Below are 7,500 nucleotides of genomic sequence, written 5' to 3' on the forward strand. Positions count from 1 at the left end.
GTTTGTGTGTCCATCATATGTGTGTGTGTGTGTTTGTCTGTGTTTGTGTGTGGATGTGTGCGTGTGTGTGTGCGAGCATATGTGTCTGTGTGTGTCCATCACATATGTGTGTGTGTTTGTCTGTGTCCTGGTTTGCACATCATGTGTGGGTGTGTGTGTTTGTGTTTGTGTGTGTCTGTGCGTGTGTCCATCACGTGTGTGTGTGCGTCCGTGTCCTGTGTATGTGCGTGTTTGTGTGTGTGTGTGTGTGTGTGTGTGTGTGCGTGTGTGTGTGTGCGTGCGTGTGTGCCTGCATTTGTGTCCGTGTGTGTCCATCACATGTGCGTGTGTGTGTCTGTGTCCTGGTGTGTACATCATGTGTGTGTGTGTTTGTGAGTGTGCCTGCGTGTCTCTCCGTGTTTTGTCCATCACATGTGTGTGTGTGTATGTGTGCGTCCGTGTCCTGTGTATATGTGTGTGTGTGCGCCCATCACGTGTGTGTGCCTGCGTGTCTGTCCGTGTGTGTCCATCACGTGTGTGTGTGTGTGATGCGTTCCCAAAGTGGGGGGGCTCTGTGCCTGCAGAAGCGATCAGCACCGGGTGGTTCAGGCCCTCTGATTCATGGGCTGCGTCTGCTAAGCCCATCTGAGGAACATCCATCTGACCGGCCCTCACACGCACTGACAGGGAACCGACGGGCCACCGTGGAGAACAGGGGGCCCAGAGGGGCCAGGGAGGGGCACAAGGGGGGGGGGGCGGTCCTGGTCTGACCCCCCAGGACTCTGGACCTGGGGGGTGGGGGGGGGGGGGGGGGGTATCAAGATTGATATCAGCATCGGTGGGAGAAACCAACGACACGGACGACATGTGGGACGTTGAGTGGCTGAAGAAGTGTCCGACGTACGTCTGCAGAGATGAAGAAGATGGATTGGATGACTGGTGTGGAGATGTGTGCGAGGTGTGTGTGTGTGTGTGTGTGTGTGTGTGTGTGTGTGTGTGTGTGTGTGTGTGTGTGTGTGTGAGTGTTTTATACTGGAGATGCTGGGACATTCATGCAATAGGAAGAAGGGCATGGGTTTTAATATGAACCTCTGTGTGCTGTTAATGCAGTTAAAGCAGTTGCAGATGAGGGACAACCAATTAAAACATAGGCCATCCTGTATCAAGTTCTACACAGCCGAACTTGATATAGATCACTACATGTAACCCAGGAAGAACATCATGCTTTGAATATACATTGTTTATCCTACTCTATTTACAGTAGTCTTCATTCAGTGCTGGATGATAATCTACGAGGAAAAATCTACTTGTTGTTGTTATTCTGATATTGAGACAAATCATGATCACTGTCCTATAGCGTCCATTTTTGTGAGTCTCAATGTCTACTTCAAATGCAGTTAGAAATATGGGAAACATTTTGTTGATATGCTACAGGCCGAAAGACTAAATTAATATGTAACTTACTTGCTCCTTTTAAGTATAACATTGCTTGGGGGGTCCAATTCCTCCACTGAAAAGGGTGGAAAGTGCTTACAACTCTCTGCTAGTTAGCGATCTATGACACTGTTGTTTTTTATTGGTCGTCATGAAAAAAAACAAAAGGGGTAACACTGTCGTTTTAATCAAATGAAACACAAGGGGTAACACTGTCGTTTTAATCAAATGAAACATAAGGGGTAACACTGTCGTTTTAATCAAATGAAACATAAGGGGTAACACTGTCGTTTTTTATCGGTTGTCATGAAAAAAAACATAAGGGGCAACACTGTCGTTTTTTATTGGTCGTCATGAAAAAAACATAAGGGAAATAATAGAAATACACACATACATTTTAATGTCATGTATATCCTCTTTATTGATGATTGATTTTTGTGTATTGTCTCTTATCTCTATTTCATGCGAATTATAAAGTCAAGTATAACCATTGTGTTGAGTTCATTTGGTGTCTTGATGGTGCTTTGATAAGTTCAGAGGTTACTACCCTAAACAGCTCAGGTTCGGATCCCCGCAAAAACGTCCACCGGCGTTCCACTGTCGTTATTTATTGGTCAACATGGAAAAAGCGTGAGGGGTAACTGTCGTTTTTTATCGGCCGTCATGAAATAAACAGGGTAACACTGTCGATATTCATCAAATAAAACATAGGGGGTAACACTGTAGTTTTTTATTGGTCGTCATGAAAAAAAAACATAAGGGGTAACACTGTTGTTTTTTATTGGTCGTCATGAAAAAAAACATAAGGGGTAACACTGTCGTTTGTATCAAATGAAACGTAAAGGGTAACACTGTCGTTTTTTATCTGTCGTCATGAAGAACCCATAAGGGGTAACACTGTCGAAATGTATCGGGTAAAACATATGGGGTAACACTGTCGTTTTTCATCAAATGAAACATGAGGGTTGACACTAGTGTTTTTTATTGGTCGTCAAGAAAAAAAACGTAAGGGGTAACTGTCGTTTTTTATCGGCCGTCATGAAATAAACATAAGGGGTAACACTGTTGTTTTTGTCAAATAAAATATAAGGGGTAACAGTGTCGTATTTTATTGGTCGTCATGAAAAAAAACATGAGGGAAATAATAGAAATACACACATACATTTTAATGTCATGTATATCCTCTTTATTGATGATTGATTAATGTGTATTGTCATCGCCTCAGTGGTGCAGTGGAGTGCACTCTGCCTAACCTACTGGAGACCGTGGTTCAATTTCTGTGGAAAACACCATATCTTTAATTTTAACGTAATGCTATCATGTCTATTGCACTCAGTCATATATAACCTCAGACATTATAGTGTCACAAATCTCAGTGGGAAGTGGAGAGAGCTGTGAGCTAACCCCCTGGAGACCGGGGTTCAAGTCCGGTTGCTGTACTCTGTTGGACGACTCTTATTTCTATTTCATGCGAATTCTAGAGTCAAGTATAACCATTGTGAAGACTTAATTCAGATGGTCTTGATGGTGCATTGATAAGTTCGGAGGTTAACACTCTAATCAGCTCTGGTTCGGATCCCCGCAAAAACGTCGACCAGGGTACCACTGTTAGTTTTTATTGGTCGTCATGAAAAAGAAATTGTCCTTGTCAAATTAAATATAAGGGGTAACACTGTTGTTTTTCATCAGTCAAGTTAAAAAAAACATAAGGGGTAACACTGTCGTTTTTATCAAATGAAACGTAAAGGGTAACACTTTCGTTTTAAATCTGTCGTCATGAAAAAACCCATAAGGGGTAACACTGTCGAAATGTATCGAATAAATCATAGAGGGGTAACACTGTCGTTTTTCTTTGGTCGTCATGAAAAAACATCATAAGGGGTAACACTGTCGTTTTTTATTGGTCGCCATGAAAAAAACATAAGGGGTAACACTGTAGTTTTTTATTGGTTGTCATGAAAAAAAACACAAAGGGGAACACTGTTGGTTTTTTATTGGTCGTCATGAAAAAAAACATAAGGGGTAACACTGTTGTTTTTTATTGTTCGTCATGAAAAAAAACACAAAGGGGAACACTGTCGTTTTTTATTGGTCGTCATGAAAAAAAAGTATAAGGGATAAAACTGTTGTTTTTCATCAGTCATCATGGGAAAATAACATAAGGGGTAACACTGTCGTTTTTATCAAATGAAACGTAAAGGGTAACACTGTCGTTCTTTATCTGTCGTCATGAAAAACCCATAAGGGGTAACACTGTCGAAATGTATCGAATAAAACATAGGGGGTAAAACTGTCGTTTTCACCAAATGAAACATGAGGGGTGACACTGTCGTTTTACATTGGTCGTCATGAAAAAAAACATAAGGGGTAACACTGTCGTTTTTTATGGGTTGGTCGTCATGAAAAAAAACCATAAGGGGTAACACTTGTTTTTGATTGGTCGTCATGAAAAAAAACATAAGGGGAAACACTGTTGTTTTTTATTGGTCTTCATGAAAAATAACACAAGGGGTAACACTGTCGTTTTTTATTGGTCGTCATGAAAAAAACCATAAAGGGTAACACTGTTGTCTTTGTCAAATAAAATATAAGGGGTAACAGTGTCGTTTTTTAATGGTCGTCATGAAAAAAAACAAAGAGGGAAATAATAGAAATACACACATACATTTTAATGTCATGTATATCCTCTTTATTGATGATTGATTATTATATATTTTCATCGCCTCAGTGGTGCAGTGGTGTGCACTCTGCCTAACCCACTGGAGACCGCGGCTCAATTTCTGAGGAAAACCCAATATCTATAATTTTAAACGTAATGCTATCAGGTCTATTGCACTGCCATATATATCCTCAGACCTAATTAAATAAAAAATCTCAGTGGGAAGTGGAGAGAGCTGTGAGCTAACCCCTTGGAGACCGGGGTTAAAGTCTGGTTGATGTCCTCTGTTGGAAGTCTCTTATTTCTATTTCATGCGAATTATAAAGTCAAGTATAACCTTTGTGATGACTTTTTTCGGTGTCCTGAGGGTGCATTGATAAGATCGGAGGTTAACACTCTAAACAGCTCAGTTTCGGATCCCTGCCAAAACGTCGACAGGGGTACCAATGTTGTTTTTTATTGGTCAACATGGAAAAAACATGAGGGGTAACTCTGTCGTTTTTTATCGGCCGTCATGAAATAAACATAAGGGGTAACACTGTTGATATTTATCAAATAAAACATAGGGGGTAACGCTGTCGTTTTTATCAAATGAAACATGAGGGGTAACACTGTCCTTTTTTATCGGTCGTCATGAAAAAAACATAAGGGGTAACACTGTCGATATTTATCCATTAAAACATAGGGGGTAACATTGTTGTTTTTATCAAATGAAACATGAGGGGTGACTGTCCTTTTTCTTTGGTCGTCATGAAAAAAACCATAAGGGGTAACACTGTTGTTTTTTATTGGTCATCATGAAAAAAACCATAAGGGGTAACACTGTTGTTTTTTATTTGTCATCATGAAAAAAAACAGAAGGGGTAACACTGTTGTTTTTTTATTGGTCGTCATGAAAAAAACATAAGGGGTAACATTGTTGTTTTTTTATTGGTCGTCATGAATAAAAACATAAGGGGTAACACTGTTGTTTTTTATTGGTCGTCATGAAAAAAAACATAAGGGGTAACACTGTTGTTTTTTATTGGTCGTCATGAAAAAAAACATAAGGGGTAACACTGTTGTCCGTGTCAAATAGAATATCAGGGGTAACACTGTCATATTTTATTGGTCGTCATGAAAAATAAATAATTTGAAAAAATAAATAATTTGTCCTTGTCAAATAAAATATTAGGTGTAACACTGTTGTTTTTCATCAGTCATCATGGGAAAAAAACATAAGGGGTAACACTGTCGTTTTTATCAAAAGATACGTAAAGGGTAACACTGTCGTTCTTTATCGACATGAAAAAAAACATAAGGGGTAACACTGTCATTTTTTATTGGTCGTCATGAAAAAAAACATAAGGGGTAACACTGTTGATATTTATCAATTAAAACATAGGGGGTAACACTGTCGTTTTTATCAAATGAAACATGAGGGGTGACACTGTCGTTTTTCTTTGGTCGTCACGAAAAAAAACATAAGGGGTAACACTGTTGTTTTTTATTGGTCGTCATGAAAAAAAACCATAAGGGGTAACACTGTTGTTTTTCATCAGTCATCATGGGAAAAAAACATAAGGGCTAACACTGTCGTTTTTTTCAAATGAAACCTAAAGGGTAACACTGCATAGAATAGAAACACACACGCGCACACGCACACGCACACACACACACACACACACACACACACACACACACACACACACACACACACACACACACACACACACACACACACACACACACACACACACACACACACACTCAGATGGATCCGATCGGGATTTCCGTTGCGATGGGTTTCCTCAATCAGCGACTTATTCAATAAACAAATTATATAAAACAAAACCCCTCTTTCATTTTAAAATAATAGTACGCAAATATGTTGAATAGGCCTCCATCTTTGTTGTACTTTTAAAATGTTCCTATATAGCCTATTTTATAGCTTACACACTGATATTTTAAAACAGGAATGACAAAATGCGAAATGCATCCTGGGATATATAACGGTCCCAAGTCCACACCATGGACATATGGGGCTAGCCCCACCAGTAAGTAAAATAATCTCCGTCCACTTCGACAGAGAAACACTCTGAGCATGCGCATTTCAATGTTTCAAGTCATACACATTGCATTTGGCTGGTGGGGCTAGAGCCCCTCTTGCCCTTCCAGACGAACTCAGCCGGAAGAAGCAAGCCAGCTGCCAGGGTCGACTAAAAATTAAATAAAAGCGCCAAACTTATTTTATAGTACTTTCTGGGGAGATTATTTAAAAAAATATATATATATATATGAAAATATATATTCTATTTTTTTATATATTTCCTTTTTTTTCATTTTCATTTTCTTTTTTTCTTGTGAGAGTAGCGACTTGCCCCTAATGACCAGTCGCCACTGGTCATTCTGACCTGGGACATTTAGAATTGTCGGTCCTTCTCAATTTTTTTCCGGTCATTGACCGGTAATAACCGAAAACGGAAACTCTGCTATAAACCGGCCTAACTTTCACCGTCCACACCGAACCCCTTCTTCTTCGCACGGGTGTCAACATCCGAAACATACGCTAGTTAGATTTTCTCAAACAGCAGTTTCAAGTACGGGTAGCATAGAACTAACGTTAGCCAAGTGGGGGCTCCATGATTGCTAAATCTAATGAGAGGTAAAATTGCCATTAAGGAAGGAAAGCATAGTATGCCTTGCGACTGTGCTTCGCAGTATGCCTTGCAAAACCCAGTATGCCTTACGAAACACCTTGTGATTGGTCGATGAAACGCTACCAGGAACGCCTAAAGGGCGTTCTTGTGTCATGACGGAAACGCCCAGCCTGCAGCTCGACCCTTCTCCTCCAAACGGCCGTTTAAACGGAAGTAACAAGAGCAGGCTCAAACCTAACGAAAACCTCAAAGGATTCCGATCCCGAAATTATGTCCCTTACCTGACATTTTTGCATCATATGCTGACATCTTTTTGAGATTATTTCACGACAACTATGTCCTGTTCTTTTGCTGCATTCATTTAAAAAACATAAACGTTAAACCCAGCGCCCTGGTATTTGTTAAAGGTGCATTATGTCACGTTGTCACCAAGCGTTTAAAAAGGGTACTGCAGTTCAACATTTGAACATTGGAGATGTCCATCCCCTCCTCCCCAGACCTGAAGCTACCGCGTGTTGCCAGTTTGGGGACACTGACATAATCTAGTCCGACAACGACAAACAAACGACCAGTCCTCCTGCACTGTAAGTGGATCAGCTGATGAAGTTTACAGTTGTAATTAATTTATTGTTTCTAAATGATAAACCAGCTTGTGTGGCATCCGTTGTGAACCTTTCCTCGGTTCTAAGTTGTCGTCATCTTTCAAATGCAACTCCCAGATTCCCGCGTGTTTTAGCCCGGCTCTGGTTAGAGATGTTGCGTTGTAGGACGATGCTCTTCTGCACCCCT

The sequence above is a fragment of the Gadus morhua genome, chromosome 18, assembly GCF_902167405.1.
Source record: "Gadus morhua chromosome 18, gadMor3.0, whole genome shotgun sequence".
NCBI classification, from domain to species: domain Eukaryota; kingdom Metazoa; phylum Chordata; class Actinopteri; order Gadiformes; family Gadidae; genus Gadus; species Gadus morhua.